This window comes from Aedes albopictus, chromosome 1, assembly GCF_035046485.1.
Source record: "Aedes albopictus strain Foshan chromosome 1, AalbF5, whole genome shotgun sequence".
NCBI lineage: Eukaryota > Metazoa > Arthropoda > Insecta > Diptera > Culicidae > Aedes > Aedes albopictus.
In genome coordinates, this window is record NC_085136.1 from 251,244,669 (window position 1) to 251,261,818 (window position 17,150).

Below are 17,150 nucleotides of genomic sequence, written 5' to 3' on the forward strand. Positions count from 1 at the left end.
GTAAGGGGTGAGTATGGCAGCATAATCGATCGCGTTCGCTATTGTGTCGAGTGAAAATTAAAACAATAGATGCGCGGGTGTTTAGTATTCAGTATTGTGTTGTTCTTTGCTGAGTATTGTGTTGTTCTTTACAGATAAGAACATTATTCAAGACAATTGGATGATCGGCATTGAACCACAAAAACCTCACAACAATTGGTGAGATCTTTCCAATATTATTTATTTATAAATAATTCTACTTCAGTATATTTACTTTATAACTGCATATAAGTTGAAAAATCGCTATTTTCAACATCCTTTCATCTATTGGAAGATGCTTCAGTTCTGGGCTCTTTCTAAGTTGATGAAGGGATTTATAAATGCTTGCAAGGACTTGGCCAGGTGTGTGGAGCTGAGTGAATCTATGACATTGTAGATAGTAGCGACATCAGCAATGTCAATGGAAATATTCAGCTTTGCAACTCCATCCAAGATTTGTGCAAGTATTCATGCTATGCTATGCTATGCTATGCTATGTTTGAGATCGCAGTCATCGCCACAATATACACTGGGCGCTAACATATTGAATCTGTTGCTTGGTCAGAGTAGGAGTACTTTAATTGGAAAGCTACTGAAATAGATCCAAAAAAAACCCTGAATTAGATCGGAATTTGCCGAATTAGTGTAATTAGAATAATTCCTAGAAATAGTAAGTACCAAATCGTATAAAATCGATATTGTTGTTATAAACGTTACTACTTACCTTAGGTGCACGACAATCTAAAAAGTTCATTACTCCAAATGTATCAATTACAAACAAGCTTCTTTCACTGTCCAAAAAAGACCTGTGCACATATACAGGACTAATAACAGGACACTGTCTTACCAATTATCACAAGAAAAAAATGAGAAAAGTTGAAGATGATACTTGTCGATTTTGCGATGAGGAATCTGAAACCTCTGCACATTTATTATGTGACTGTGTTACACTCTTTACTACAAGAGTAAGATATTTTGATAAGGGATTCCTACAGCCCTCTGAAATATGGTACTTACAGCCTTGTAAAGTAATTAATTTTATACGACACATTCTTCCCTGCGGGGAAACATCCGACGATCATGCGCTGAGGGTCTCTGCTCATAGTGACCTATCGCCTTGATATGTGGTTACATAGATTAAAGCGGGTGGTGTATCACAAAAGATCAGAAAATTGGTCGCAGTGATAAGTTACCCTACAAAAAAAAAAAACCTTAGGTGACGATTTCTTACATAAGAGCGATTGGTAGGAATAGTTTGATACAGGAATTAGTTGAACACTTACCGTGAGTTGCTGCACAGTTCGCTATTGAGATATAACTGATTGATTTAGTTTGTAGGTTGATCTATTAGTAAGAGCGAGTGCTGGTTAAGTCGGGTGCTAGAATTGTGGGGAAAACCAAATCCGTAAGGAGTACTATAAGTTTATTCATGTCCTCACTCCAACGATAATGATGATATAATTGAATTACAGTTTTGAGTGTGTCGATTACCATACTACAAAAACCCGTTTTCATGATGATAACCCAAACTCCCCCCAGCAATACAACTATATATAATCGGTGCTACATGAGGCGAAGAATCGGAAAGCATTTTTATTTCATCCTCAAATTTCTCATTCTTACCTTGATTCTTACGTATATCGCCTGGTCCGTGCCCATGGATTGGAAACCACTGATTTTTGCAAAGTATCAATATTGAAGATACTACTCCGTGAGATAAACAATCCGAAAACATTATGTTGAGAACCACTGAGCTATATTTTAGGTACTCCCGAAGACGTGTGACCACAAATTAAAAACCATTAATATTTGCAACACATCTATGTTAAAGACACTCCTCTTGGGGATGATCATTCCGAAAAAAAAAACATTTGCACTTCTTCCTAGCACTTTCGATTCTTGAGAAATTCTTGTGTCCCGTAACCCCAGCTTGGCAACCACTGATCATTGCAACACAGCTACTTAGTAATAAATGCTTCACACCTTCAGATCTTGAGAAGTTCGCTTGGCCTATAATCGTAGGTTGGGAACCACTGGGATTTGCAAAACTGATAAATCATTGATTGTAACTACATAACTCAAATTAGAGTAACCTTTAAAAGCTGTGTTATTTCGATCTTAATAAACTGAATATCGTCGTTTACACACTAAGTTAATGAAAACGCTCAAACTCAGTGAACGCTCCTCCTGTTTTGGGCGTACAAGTGTATTCCGAGGTCATAACTTCCATTGCAACCGAACAACAAAGTTTCGTAGTAAAATCCCGGTAACGCCCCAGAAACCCACTAACAATCCTTTGAAACATCCGAATATGCCTCCAATATCCCTAACCCTCTCAAATCCCTGTAACACCCCTGAGACTCTTCGAAATCTCCCAAAACGCCTCTAAAACTCCCAGAAACAATCTGTAACATGTTTGAACACCGAAGAAATTCCATCGAAGCTCTCTGAACTGCCTCCAAAAACATTCCACACCTCCAATAACGCCTATGAGACCTTGAGAAACCCGCGAAAATGCTCCTTAAGTCCCCTGCAACGTCTTTGAAACCCGCTGAAAATGCTCCGAAATCTTAAAAACCCCCTGAAGCCACCCCTGTTATGCACCTGAGACCTTTCGAAGCGTTAAAAAACGCCCATGAAGCCCTCTGTAGCGCCTGTGAAACCCGCTGAAAATCCACAGTAATTTTCTGAAATACCTCCAAACATCCCCTGACATTCCCTGTGATGCACCTCTTCGAACTTTCAGAAACGCCTCTGAACGAAGCTTCCTGCAACGCTTCTGATATCCGCTGCAAATTCTTCGAAGCCCAACGAAATGCATCCATAAAGCTCCTAAAAACCTTCGGGCCTTGTATCGACTGCGTCTCAGACCGTGTTCACCGGCCGAACTTCTGCACTGAATCGGCCGAACTGGGAATATCCACACGCGAGTAACGGGACAGCCTTTCACGTCCGTGGTCACCTACCAACTGACTCCCAGCACGAAAACACCTCGGCATATAGCACAGCTTTCCTAGAACCAATACACATACATAATACACATACATATGCCTCGATACTCACATTTGTCTATCCCGCATAAGCGTCATGACGCGCACACTAGCACTTGCACCCGATACATCTCTCCTTCATTTTGACAAAAGAAACATACATATTTTTTCAACTTTACATTATATATTTGAATCCGGTTTGAATCTAGGAACGACTTAGAATACAAAATCATCATACCTCGTAGGTACCTGAACCTTACGCTTTTTCATAGTATTTTGTTTATCTTCCTGCTCTCTCTTCTCTCCTCCTTCTTCCTTTGATTTTTGTTCACCCTGATCACTTAACACTACATTTTCTCTACTAATCTTCTTCAAATGACTGCTGTTCCGACTATAAATACTTCCGGTTTCCTTAGATCTTATCTGTATTTCCCCTCCGTTTATACCAATGATCTCGAACTCTTCCGCTCCAAAACGCGGTTCTAGCGCACCCACCTTCAGGTTTTTTATTATGACGGTGTCCCCTTGTGGCAGCGAATGGTTCTTCGCGGCGCGGCGTTCGTCACTACGTTACTTGTGTTTTTCCTTAAAAATCATATCTCGATCCTTAGCTTCTTCCCAATTTAGGGCAGTCGACTGGTTCAGTGCTGGTACAGCGTTTCTCAGCTCGCGGCCAAACATCATTTGGCCCGGTGAAACTCCCGTTGTTTCCTGCGGTGTAGAATGATACATCAGCAAATAATCTAGCAAGTCAGCTTCCCAGTCCGTGCCCTGGATCATACTGATTTTCACACGTTTGCCCAGATTTCTCATTTGACGCTCTGCTGCTCCATTCTGCTCAGGCCAGTACGGAGTGGAGAGGTTTAGATGGATACCGTAGCTTTTGCAGAACTGTTTCATTTCAACAGACCGGAATTCCGGCCGTTATCGAACGAGGTACTCCGAAACTAGCAAACTTTTTCAATAAAGCGCTGATGACCCGTTGAGAGGTTGCAGGCTTCATTGGCTCTATTTGAATAAATCTGCTGGTTTAGCAAACAACTACTAACATAGATTTCCCAGAAGGCAGCCCTTCTTTGAAATCCATTACCAGATCCTGCCAGGGCTTTGTAGGTGTTCGGCGGACAATGGGATTCGGTCTATCGGGTACCGAGGTCATTTTGCATGGCTTGCAGTTATTCACAACATTTTCGATCATTTTGTCCATTTCTGGGAACCAGACTTTAGATCTAAGATGAGCCTTCATCCCCGTACTACCCTGATGGCCTAAGTGGGCAAGCTGAACGATTTTTTCCTGTAAACTGCTTGGCATAACGATTCTGTCTCCTCTCAGTACCAAACCCTCGAACTCAATCAGGTCGTCTTTTATTGTGGCTGCTTTGTACTGTACAGGAACGCTGTCCCACACTCCCGAAGAAATAGCATCTCGAATCAAACTCAAATTATCATCCTGTAGGCTCTCCTTTTCAATTTCTTTCAGAGTTAAGGCTGATGGCAAAATTTCTTTTACCAACCAACTGATTACATCAGCGTCCTCTGTATTTCCCACATCTACTATAGCCATCCGTGAAAATGCGTCCGCCATGTTGTTTTCCCCGGGTTGATATTTTACTTCGAAATCAAATGCCTGAGGCGGAGCACCCATCTTTCGATCCTTGCTGAAGGTTTCGATCGAACGCGATTGAACAGATACTGTAATGGCTTACAGTCTGTAATCAGGGTGAATCGTTTTCCGTACAAGTACATGTAGAACTTTTCCATAGCCCATACCATTGCGAAACATTCCTTCTCTGTTTGACAGTATTTCCTTTCATGTGCAGCTAGACTTTTCGATGCACAGTACACAGCTCGAGAGATCCCATTTTTCACTTGTAATAGGATAGCACCAACACCTACTGGGCTTGCGTCCGTAACCAACATCGTCTCGTCTCTCGGATCGTAAAATCCTAGAGACCCGGCTTTACACAAAACCTCTTTGATTTTGTTTAGCTCATTGCTATGTACTTGCTGCCAATCAAAACGAACATTTTTTGTCATAAGCTGTCGGATGTTTGCCGTCAGAGAAGCAAGATTAGGGATGAATTTGCCTACGAAGTTAATCATCCCCATAAGCGATTTCAGCTCCGTCGGAGTCTTGGGTGGTCGAAGGTCTAATATTGCTTGGATTTTATCGTCAGTTGGCCTTACACCGTCAGTTGACATGACATGGCCAAGAAACGTCACTTTATCAACGCCAAACAGTGACTTTTGTTCGTTGATCTTCAAGTTCAAATCGTTCAGTCGTTTCATAACTTCCTGCAGCGTTTGGTCATGTTCTTCGTCTGTTTCCCCGTGGATAAGGAAGTCGTCCATGAATACTACCAATCCCTTAATGCCCCGAAATAAATTTTCCATAGCTCTTTGGAATAACTCAGGAGCGGGCTTGATTCCGAACATGAGTCGTTTGAATCTGTAAACTCCACTTCTGGAAGCGACTGTCGTTATGTCTCGACTTTGAGGGTCCAACTCGAAATGGTAATAGGCAGATTCTAAATCAATTTTGGAAAGTTTTGAAACTTTATGAATCGCTGCGTCAATGTTAGGCATGGGGTAATTTTCTTTTTGTACGGCACGATTTGCTTCTCTCATATCAACACAAAGCCTAATTTTTCCGTCATTTTTACGAACTGGCACCAATGGGGAAACCCAGGTCAGCGGACCGTCCGATCGTTCAATTATACCTTTGTCCAACAACTCCTGGATGACCTGTTTGATTTTTATTTTTTTTTTTTATTTATATGATATTTTCCTTTCTCCATCAATTACTTACCTTCTCAACATCCGCTTCCATCGCAATCGGTAGTCTCCGAGCTGCTTGGGCTACTGGAGGAACATCTGGGTCGATCTGAATTTTCAGATTCACGTTTGGGATCTTCGGGAATTCCTGAATGGAATCCTGGCCAACGTCGTTGATCTTGTTGATGTTATATCCAATCTTCAGTACGCCAAGTGCAAAGGCCGTTGCTTTGCTCAAGAGATTGGTCTGTCATGTGGGTGCCACAAGAAAATGAGCCCATACTCCATTTGTATCCTCTGGGGTCTTGATCTCCGCTTCGAAAGCCGTTGAAAAAACGATCTTATCAGCCGACGCGAAAGCTTCGAATCTGTGGTTATCCTCCGCAGCATCTCTCTCATTCAGAATCGTTGCTCCTGATTGTTTTAGCCGCTGGTATGTACATTCTTGCATGATGTTTGCCGGGGATCCGGAATCTACCACCATCGTAGTTCGCACGCCCCCAACATAGAATGTCAGAATCTCGGAAACATCGTTGTCTCTATCGTGGCTAACGTGGAAAACACCCTTATCGTGGCTTGGTTCTGACAGTGTCTCAACAACTGCCTGGATTCTACGTTTAGGGTACGATTGCTCCCGTGGTTCCGTCGATTTCCTTTTCTGGCAACATATTTTGAAATGGCCTTTCGTTCCACAGTTGTGGCACTTCGCATTCCTCGCAATGCATTTTTGAATATCCTTCGCGATGTGACCATATCGTCCACAGTTGTAGCATTTCCTTGGGTTGTTCGTAAATGATGTTGAAGCCATCTGCCTGTCAACAACTTTCTGAACCATCGTTCCTTCCAAACCAGACGAAACAGGATTGTTGTACTGTTTGGTTTGTTTCTGCACATTCTCGATTGTTCGGCCTATCATTAGTGCTTCCGAGAGATTTTTCTCCTCCGTCAACAACTTCTTCCTTAGCTCCATTGAGCCACAGCCTTCAATGATTTGGTCTACGATCATGTCGTCGACGTCGACAAATTTGCATCGGTTAGCCTGTTCCCTCAGCCGGAACACGAAATCCTCGAAACTCTCCCCAACTTCCTGCTTTAACGCTCGGAACATGTGCCTCTCGAAACGTTTATTCAGCTGAGGTGCGAAGTGTTTCTCAAGCGACAGAACAAAACAACAATTAGTCGACTGCCTTTTGCTATAGTATTGAAAGAAAAAAAAAACTGGCAATGCTTAAACCGATCTCAGTCTCATACTTATTTTCTCTGCTCTTAGTTACAGTCTACGTTAACATTATCATGCTCATGTATGCATCATCATAAACAACTGACCCTAATACATAGAACATCGTTACACCATTAAATTTTCATGATGTTATTCACTCGCCGCTCGTATATTTGTGATGCTATACATGTCGTAATTCGACCACACTCTAGAATCACTTTATTTATTTCTCATACAAATATACTTGTTGGCGTGCTTGTTGGGCATTACACATCACGAAGCCGCCTATTTTACCATCACAGTGCCAAACAAATGCATTGTCGTTCACGCAGAAAAACTACAAAGTTGTTGTACGAAACAAATCATAATGCAGAATTACGCTTTGTTCTACCATCTCATTCACGCAGATCTTCTCTTTCATGCAAAAGAGTATTTTGATATCGCGGAAAATGAACGCCACTTTTCTACGAAAAAAAAACCAACACTTTTGTACGGAACAAAACACCCAACCATTTTCTACTGCCATCACCTTCACAAAGATCCATCCAAATCCGAATCTTGTTGTACGAAACAACATAATGCCTCAAGCCACACGACTTGTCACGGAGACTTTTCCACGCAGGAACGAAAACAAACAACTTGTACGAAACAAAACGTCAAAGCAGAAAAATGCTTTCTTCCGCCATCATAATATACACGAAGAAACATCTCTTTCAAGCACGAAGGAATCCTGTTGTACGAAACAACACTGCATCGCAATGCAACTTAACTTTTCACGAAGACTACATCAATCCAGGTCTAGTAATATGTGTACAAAAGTCACAGTATTGTACTCCACGCAACCGATCACACACAAAGAAACGAGGAACCTTTTCCTCCTTCGCTCAGTTACACTCGAAAAAAAAAATGGCTGCCATTCTCTTCTTCATGTCTAGTTTCCTGCACGCGTTCTTTGATGAATTCTTTACCAGTAATTTCTTCCGATCACTTTTTTTTTATAAATTTATTTCGTGGCCGAGTCAAAACGCAAGAATGATTTTTTTCCGAAATAATACTAAAATTTAGATTACACTCTCTGCTCACCGATTTTCATTGTCGCCATTTTGTATCGACTGCGTCTCAGACCGTGTTCACCGGCCGAACTTCTGCACTGAATCGGCCGAACTGGGAATATCCACACGCGAGTAACGGGACAGCCTTTCACGTCCGTGGTCACCTACCAACTGACTCCCAGCACGAAAGCACCTCGGCATATAGCACAGCTTTCCTAGAACCAATACACATACATATGCCTCGATACTCACATTTGTCTATCCCGCATAAGCGTCATGACGCGCACACTAGCACTTGCACCCGATACAGGCCTGAACCTGACACCCTTGGAAATCCCTGACAACGCCTCTGAAAACTGCTAAAACGCCTCTTAAATCCATAAAATGCCTCCGTAAACCCTGTTGGACTATTTCAGGTACCCTGTAATGCATCTAAAACCTTTAAACACTTCCGAAAACGTCCATGAAGGCCCCCGTAACGCCTCTGAAAACCACCTCTTAAAATTTCCTAAATGTCACTAAAAACACCCCCTGGATCCTTCGGACCCCCTATAAAGCATCTGAAATCCTTTGAAATTTCGGAAAACGTCCCTGAAGTCCCCTGTAACGCAATGGGAAACTGCTGAAAACTAAAGGTGCCATTAGACTGTTTGTCATAATGCCAAATATTTGACATTTATCGAAGGTTGCCACGTGTTGGTTACGTCGTGTTGGTCATTTGTTGGGCTTGTTTGGTCAAATATTTGTCATGTCTAATGGGACCTTAACGAGGTGGAAACTAGTCAAGTGACATTACTCCCCGCACAAAATCAGCTATCAATTTCATCTATCAACCACTTGCGGAAATAGTTGGAATTTTATTGAGCTTAGCTAAAACTTAGCAACAACAACAGGAAACCTTGCTTTAGCTGTGCCATAAAGCACATATTAATTTTCATCGGTGGTGACCTTCAGAGAGCCAGTAGTGCAGTAAGCAGCATTAGCTTTCATGCCCGGATAGCTCAGTCGGTAGAGCGTTGGACTTTTAATCCAACGGTCTAGGGTTCAAGTCCCTATTCGGGCGGTGATATTTTTTTATGATAAAAAATCATTTTAGAAATGTTGAAAGAGTTCGGTATGAACACTGTTGACACTGTTCTTATTTTTACCCTACTCCATGCAAAGGTTTGAAGCGCCGTAACATCCTTGGTAACATCGTTTCCTTGGATGTAGGCTAGAAAAATTCAATTAAAATATTGTTCTTTTTTGCACTTTATTAGACCCGGTGAAAAAAAAATGTCATGAGATGTTCCAATCAGGTTCACATTGCAGAGTGGCCCCGACTTCAGATTCACGATGAACGATGCATTTAGTGCCTTTATGGTCTCTAACAAAGTTATTCCTTATAATAAGACCCTCCATCAAATGCTTATGAAAATTGGGGTGGTCACACGGCGCGTAAATATATGAGCAAGCAAGTTGAATAGTATATTAATTTAGTGACAAATTATTCATAATAACAACGGTTGGCATACGACCCGCAGAAGCACCAACCATTGCATCGTCGGCTACTTGTGAATTTCCTAAGGGAGCGGACAGTAAAACGGAATCCACTTTTTTACTTATTTATGTTTGCCATATGAATTAATCCAAATTACTTACATTGCGCCCGGACCGTCCACCATATACCTAACATCTTTTGACCTGGATGCAATAATGATGCGAAGATTTGCGGATGAATGTACATACCTACCTACTCGCAAACGGTAGAAGATTTATTCCAGAGGGGATACGATGCGGCTAATGCAAAATGATAATTTTTCATTTTCCAAATTGGCTTCTGTTGTGCATTAGCAGGAGAATGCCTTGAAGAAGTCTCGACATAATTTTGAAAGTACTTCCTAATTGCGTCTTGTTTCACTCGAAGTTAAACACAAAATGACATGCATAATTAATTCACATAAATGACAAACTCACATTGTATATTCAAGCAGATAGTGTTTGCTTGGGAAATCAATGACTGATCATGTGTTGTTCCTGTAAAACTAGAGCTTCCATGCTTTATTTGTTATACAGGGGATAGACAAAATGATCGGGACAGGCAAAATTTTCACTTTTCAAAAAATGTTCAACTAGCTGTAACTTTTCGAAAAGTACATCAAATATTCTCAAATTTTTACTGTAAGTTCATCATCTAGTTGTGTATCAGTGGTCCGAATTTGGGAAAGATCGGGCCATTCTCCACGAAGTTATAAAGATTCTTGGAAAACGTAAAATTATCCGATAGCCAACTTTAAGCTGTTATATCTCCGGATTCAATGAACCGAATGCAATGAAATTTTGACCATTTATGACTTGTATAATGAGCTATGAAAAACCGTTGACGCAACTTAAAATTCTCAACACGGAAGAAAATTATAACGAATAGAATATTTTTCTAATAAAACATCAAATTATCCAAAATTTCAACATCATTTCATAATTCAAGATGCAAATTATAGTTCATTTAATTTCCCTCCAATCGACTTACATATAAATGTGTTTTGAAGGAAAGTAACAACATAGCCGCCAATAAATTGAAAAAGTAATGGAATACATATTAATAATAGACCAATTTGCCGTAAAATCGTGAAAAAAAAATCGCTATAACTTTTTCTCTTGTTAAAAATTTCAAGTTAAGTTAAATGTTTTTCAGAGATCATTATATAAGTCATGAATGGTCAAAATTTCATTACAATCGGTTAATTGAATCCGGAGATGTAGCAGCTCAAAGTTGGCTATTGGATAATTTTACGTTTTCCAAGAATCTTTATAACTCCGTGGAAAATGGGCCGATATTTCCCAAATTTGGACCACTGATACACAACTAGTTGGTGAACTTACAAATTTGAGAATATTCGATGCACTTTTCGAAAAGCTACAGCTAGTTGAACATTTTTTGGAAGGTGAAAATTTTGCCTGTCCCGATCATTTTGTCTATTCCCTGTATGTTATTGTATGAGAGAATAATTCAGGCTTTCCACCATATTTAGAGTGAACAACACAATCGAGCACGCGTGCTGAATATGTAGGGCACTGTATTGTTTTGATTTTGTATGGGATTTTGACGTTTCTTGGCCTTGATGTTTATAAAATGTCTGTAAGAGTGGAAGAGAAGAAGAGAATTTCATGCAGTGCCCTATAGTAACTTCAAGTCGCCGATTTGATTGTATTATTGCGCATTTAGTTCACCACTAGACTGCGCACTGAGTTTTCAGAGGTGCGAAAACGTAAATAAAAATGAGCGATTGTACCAAATCCAGTTGAAGTCTTTGGCGCACTATTTCTTTGATTTATGCTGAATAAGTGCTCTGAACACACCGAGTTGATTTGTCGCAATCACGCACTTTTATTTATGTTTTCGTACTCTTGAAAACTCGTGCGATAGTCCAGTGGTGAACTAAATGCGCTAGAGTCGGAATTCGCTCGTTGAGCCACAACCTCCACCCAACCAACGAATTCGATTCGTTAGTTGGGTGACGTGATAGTAGCACAAGGGGTCTGCGCATCGTTTTTTAAATCATGTTTAAGTTGGAAGTAAAAAGTAACATTTTGCATTTTTTTTAAATTTGTTTCACATTTAGAGTAAACGAGCATTTAGATACACATATGACCAATGCGAGAATTAATTATCATCATCCATTTTTAATCGGTGAAGTGAAAATACAGATGATTATGAAACCACCCGGACCAAAGTGCAAGCACAGAACGCTTTCAATGATCGACAAAATAAAGATTGCCGATGTTTTGCATTTGTTTCGAAGTAATTATCAAAGATGTTTAAGTACAAGATAACCCACTCCTTCCATTTCCCATACCATCGATCGGCGAACAGATTCGTCCGACAAGAGCACCTACTTGCGGCAGGAAATCGAACTATTCAAACAAGGATAATCTAGGTAGCTTTGGTTTTTCAATTCGCCGGACATCACTTTTCCAACGTCATTCGAGAGAGTGCCGGGTCGTTGATTATTGTAGCACAAATCTACTAAAATTTCGAAATTCGCATCATTCATTGAAAGAGAGTAGCTCGTTTCCCGCTTTGTGTGTTTGGAAACCACTTCAGTATTTTTTTTTTTTCACACCGGCCAATGTACGGGATGAGCTTCGGACAGTTTTTGGACTGTAATGACCATCAGAATGGGTAATGAATCAGAACTGCCGTGTACGTTATGTTCTATTCGTTATCTGGGGGGTTATAACGTTGAGATTTGCCTTGGGCCGTCCGTGAATCAGATAAGTCAGACCAGGATGAGTATCGATTGGGTAGGATGGTTTCGATACAATCGTGAGCTTCCCAGATCTTTCACTATCTACAGAACTCGTTCTGTTTGGTAAGCATTTGCGTTACATATTAGCAAATTAGATAATAAAACGGCCAGGGTTCCACGCAACATTGTTGTTGTTTGAAAACTTATTCACTCAGAAATTCCCTTCAGGAAGTGTTGACAGGGACCGGTGGAAATGGGGTAGGGTTTGAGGTTCCTGTTCTGATAAGATGGTGTCTACACCAAGGTCTGCACCACAATCGCATCATTGCTGAACTACCTACCGTGTTTATAACTCTCATATTGAATTGCATCCACAAAATCCATCAATTTCGGACGTGGAACTTTGTAGCACCGACAATTGACGTCTGTGGTTCGTCCAAAATTTTCATTGTTTGTCGCGTTTTTCTTTTCAATCAAAGCCACCTGCGGCTTTGCAGCAATAAATTAGTTCGACCGCGAGTTAACTGTGTCGCGGCGATCACTAAAATGCGTTCGCCAGTTCAGTGCTAGAGTGGGTCATATTCTTAATTTATTATATTTGTAATTATATACATATTCTTTTTTTTTAAGAAAAATGAAATAGAAATTCTATTCGATTGTCAGTAAAGTTTAAGAAACCAAAAACTCATTTGATCGCCCCTCGGAATTGTACATTGGTTGTCATTTTCAGTATGACATTGAATTATGACATCCAGGTGCCTCTTCCAGGTGCGAATCTGTATTTGATTTACTCATATAAGCTCCTTTTCATCGGCACAATCAAATTTCACCCTTCAAGAATGTTCAAGAATTATTTAAAAATACTCCACTAATGACAACTGAATGACTGACTGAATTTCCTGGAAATTCCTGGAACAATACCCACAGGAACTCCTGGAGGAATCCCTAAAAAAACTTGTAGAGGAATCTCCGAAGGCACTACTTGAGGAATCCATGAAGGAACTCTTAGAGTCTGAAGGAACTTCTATAGGTATCTATGGAGGAACTCCTGGAGAAATCCCTGAAAGAAATCCAGGGGGAATATCTGAGAAACTCCCGTAGAAATCCCTGAAGGAAGTCGTGGAAGAATACCCGCAGGAACTCCTGGTGGAATCCCCGAAGGAACTCGTGGAAGAATCTCTGAAGAAATCCCTGAAGGAAATCCTAGCGGAACACCTGAAGTAACTTCTGGAGGAATCCCTCAAGAAACTCCAAGAGGAATCCCTGAAAGAAATCCTGGGGGAATCCCTGAAGGAACTCCTGGAGAAATCTTATAAGGGAATCCCTGAAAAAACTCCTGGAGAAATCCGTGAAAAAAATCCTAAGGGAATCTCTGAAAAAACTCCAGGAAGAATACCCGCAGGAACTCCTGGAGGATTCCCTGAAGGAACTTATGGAAGAATACCCGCAAGAACTCCTGGTGGAATCTCCGAAGGAACTCGTAGAAGAATCCCTGATGAAACTCCTAGAAGAAAACATGAAGAAACTTCTGGAGGAATCCCTGAAAGAAATACTGGAACTCGTGAAGGAACTCGAGAAGGAACTCGTGGAGGAATCCCTCGAAAACTCCAAGAGGAATCCCTGAAGGAGATACTGGAGGAATCCCTGAAGGAACTCCTAGAGAAATACCTGAAGGAAATACTGGAGGAATCCTTGAAGGAACGCGTGGAGAATTTCCTGAAGGAACTCCTGGAGGAACCTCTGAAGGAATTCCTAGAGGAATCCTTAAAGGAACTCCTAGAGCAATCCCTAAAGAAACTGATGGAGGAAACCCTGTAGGAACTTCTGGAGGAATCCCCGACAGAAATGCTGGGGGAATCCCTGAAGGAACTCTTGGAGGAATCCCTCTAGAAACTCAAAGAAGAATCCCTGAAGGAAAAATTGGAGAAATCTTACAAAGGAGTCACTGAAGGAGCGGCTTGAAGCAACTTGTGGAAGAATCCCTAACGGAACTCATTCATCGTTGAAGGAAATCCTGGGAGAATCTCTGAAGGAACAACTGGAGGAAATCCTGAAGGAACTCCTGGATAAATCCTATAAAGCATTCCTGAAGGAAACCCTGAAGAAATTCCTGGATGAATCCCTGAAAGAAAACCTGGGAGAATCTCTTAAATAGCTCCTGGAAGAATACCCGCAGGAACTCCTGGTGGTATCCCTGAAGGAACTCGTGGAAGAATCCCTAAAGAAACTCCTGCCCAAGCAACACACATGTCATATAATGAGTTACGACAGCGCAAGTTTTGGTTGTATATAAGTTAATTAGACGTAATTCCAACATTGTGTTTAAACCACGTCAAATCGGCACCAACATTTCAAAAGGGCGTAACTGCATTTACAACCAATGCCTTCTCACAAAGCTGTGGAGCGTATCCCATCCCTCTCGAGCAATCCACTAGCACAAATAGAAAGATAAAATCCTCCTCTTTCGATTAATGGATGTGAATTGCGTGAGATGAATGAAATACGACCCACAGCTCTGTGAGAAGGCATTGGTTGCAAAAGCAGTTACGCCCTTTTGAAATGTTGGTGCCGAAATTAACTTCTAAACAACCAAAAGTTGCGCTGCCGTAACTCTTATATGAACGCATGTTGCTTGGGTGGAATCCCTGAAGAAACTCCTGGATGAACCTCTGAAGGAACTCCTATATTTAGGAACCCTTGAAGGAGCTCCTGGAACAATCCCTGAAAAAAACTCTTGTAGGAATCCCTGGAGGAACTCCTGTAGGAATCGCCGAAGGAAGTCCTTGAAGAATACCCGCAGGAACTCCTGGTGAAATCCCTGAAGGAACTCTTGCAAGAATCCCTGAAGGAACTCCTGGAGGAATCACTGATAAAAATACTGGTGGAACCCCTAAAGAAAATCGTGGAGAAATCCTTGAAGGAATCCTTGAAGGAAATCCTGAAGGGACTCCTGTAGCATTCTCCAGAGATTATTTGAAATCATTCTTGAAGGATTACTTGAACTGCTGGAAGAATCCATTAAGAAAATCCTGGAGGAATCTCTCGGGGAACTCTCGGAATAATCCCTGAAGGAAATACAGGATGAATTCCTGAAGGAACTCCTGGAGGAATTTTTAGGAACTTTTGAAGTAGTCCCTGCACAGTCTCTTGAAGAAATCCCTGGATGAACTTCTGGTGGAGTCGTTGGAAGATCTGTTGACGTATCTCTGAATGAAATCATGAAAGAATTCTTTTGGAATCCCAGAAAAAAAAGTGAAGAGAACTCTGAGAAGAACCCCTTGAGAAATCTTTGAAAGAACTTCTTAAAGAATCACTGAATGATGTTCTGTAAAGATTATACACGAGACTCTTGATTATAATCCTAATGGTGGTCCCCAGAGGAAAATCTGAAACATGTTCTGGAAAAAACTTAGAAAAAACTGTGTATTGCTTCTAGAGAGATCCCGGAACGAGTTACAGTAGAAAGCTCTAAAAAATTTCAAGAGCCGAGAACATCTGCAGGAATCTCTGACGGAATATGAAAGGACTCCTGGAGGAATCCCTGAAGGAACTCCTGTACAAGTTCGTGAATGCATTCCTACTGAATCTCTGAAGAAATTCCTGGTGAGATCTGTTTATAATCCTAAAGTAATCCCTGGAGGTTTCACTAGGAAAGACTCTGTGAAAAAAAGCCGGAAGAATTCATGAAGAAACTTTTGGTAGAGTCCCTACAAACAATCACAATTAATTGCTCGAAAGATTTTTGAAGGAACACATTGAGAAATACCTGATTCAAATCTTTTGGTAAGTTTGCTCCTGTTTATCATGTTGGTGCCTAAACGATTACCAAACTAAACGTATCCTTGAGACTTAGTCCTTCCACTAACAACACCCAAATTCCCGTGACACCTAGACCCGAAAAAACGTTGAGATCACTACAAACCTTTCTTAGGTATCCAACTAATCATCCTTTCTCATGCCTCAGCTGTCGCAAGGACGTGGCCAGGACAGCTTTCGACCATTTGAGGATTGCGTCAATCTGGTGTTAGATTCAGTGATTAGCTCCAAATCTCTCTGCTTTGGTAGTGGATGAGAAGGAGACAATTCAGCGGCTTAACAGCGGTCTGGGACTCGACCATCTACGAATTTCTACGACTTGCATAATGCTGAAATAATGGTGAAATTCTCTCATAAGAAGACGAAAAAATAGCCAATTACAAAATCTTTTTTCCACCTTGTTCTTTTGGAATCCCAGAAAAAAAAGTGAAGAGAACTCTGAGAAGAACCCCTTGAGAAATCTTTGAAAGAACTTCTTAAAGAATCACTGAATGATGTTCTGTAAAGATTATACACGAGACTCTTGATTATAATCCTAATGGTGGTCCCCAGAGGAAAATCTGAAACATGTTCTGGAAAAAACTTAGAAAAAACTGTGTATTGCTTCTAGAGAGATCCCGGAACGAGTTACAGTAGAAAGCTCTAAAAAATTTCAAGAGCCGAGAACATCTGCAGGAATCTCTGACGGAATATGAAAGGACTCCTGGAGGAATCCCTGAAGGAACTCCTGTACAAGTTCGTGAATGCATTCCTACTGAATCTCTGAAGAAATTCCTGGTGAGATCTGTTTATAATCCTAAAGTAATCCCTGGAGGTTTCACTAGGAAAGACTCTGTGAAAAAAAGCCGGAAGAATTCATGAAGAAACTTTTGGTAGAGTCCCTACAAACAATCACAATTAATTGCTCGAAAGATTTTTGAAGGAACACATTGAGAAATACCTGATTCAAATCTTTTGGTAAGTTTGCTCCTGTTTATCATGTTGGTGCCTAAACGATTACCAAACTAAACGTATCCTTGAGACTTAGTCCTTCCACTAACAACACCCAAAT

At 40.9% G+C, this 17,150-nt stretch overlaps 1 protein-coding gene and 1 non-coding gene across 2 annotated transcripts in view; one reads left to right on the forward strand and one right to left on the reverse strand.

Annotated features, from left to right (window-relative positions):
* Positions 1–17,150, reverse strand: part of LOC109400406 (polypyrimidine tract-binding protein 2) — a 1,522,650-nt gene that overhangs the window by 1,152,773 nt on the left and 352,727 nt on the right. The window lies entirely within an intron of this gene.
* Positions 9,045–9,117, forward strand: Trnak-uuu (transfer RNA lysine (anticodon UUU)). Its single transcript has one exon. It is a non-coding gene; the product is annotated as a tRNA-Lys (tRNA).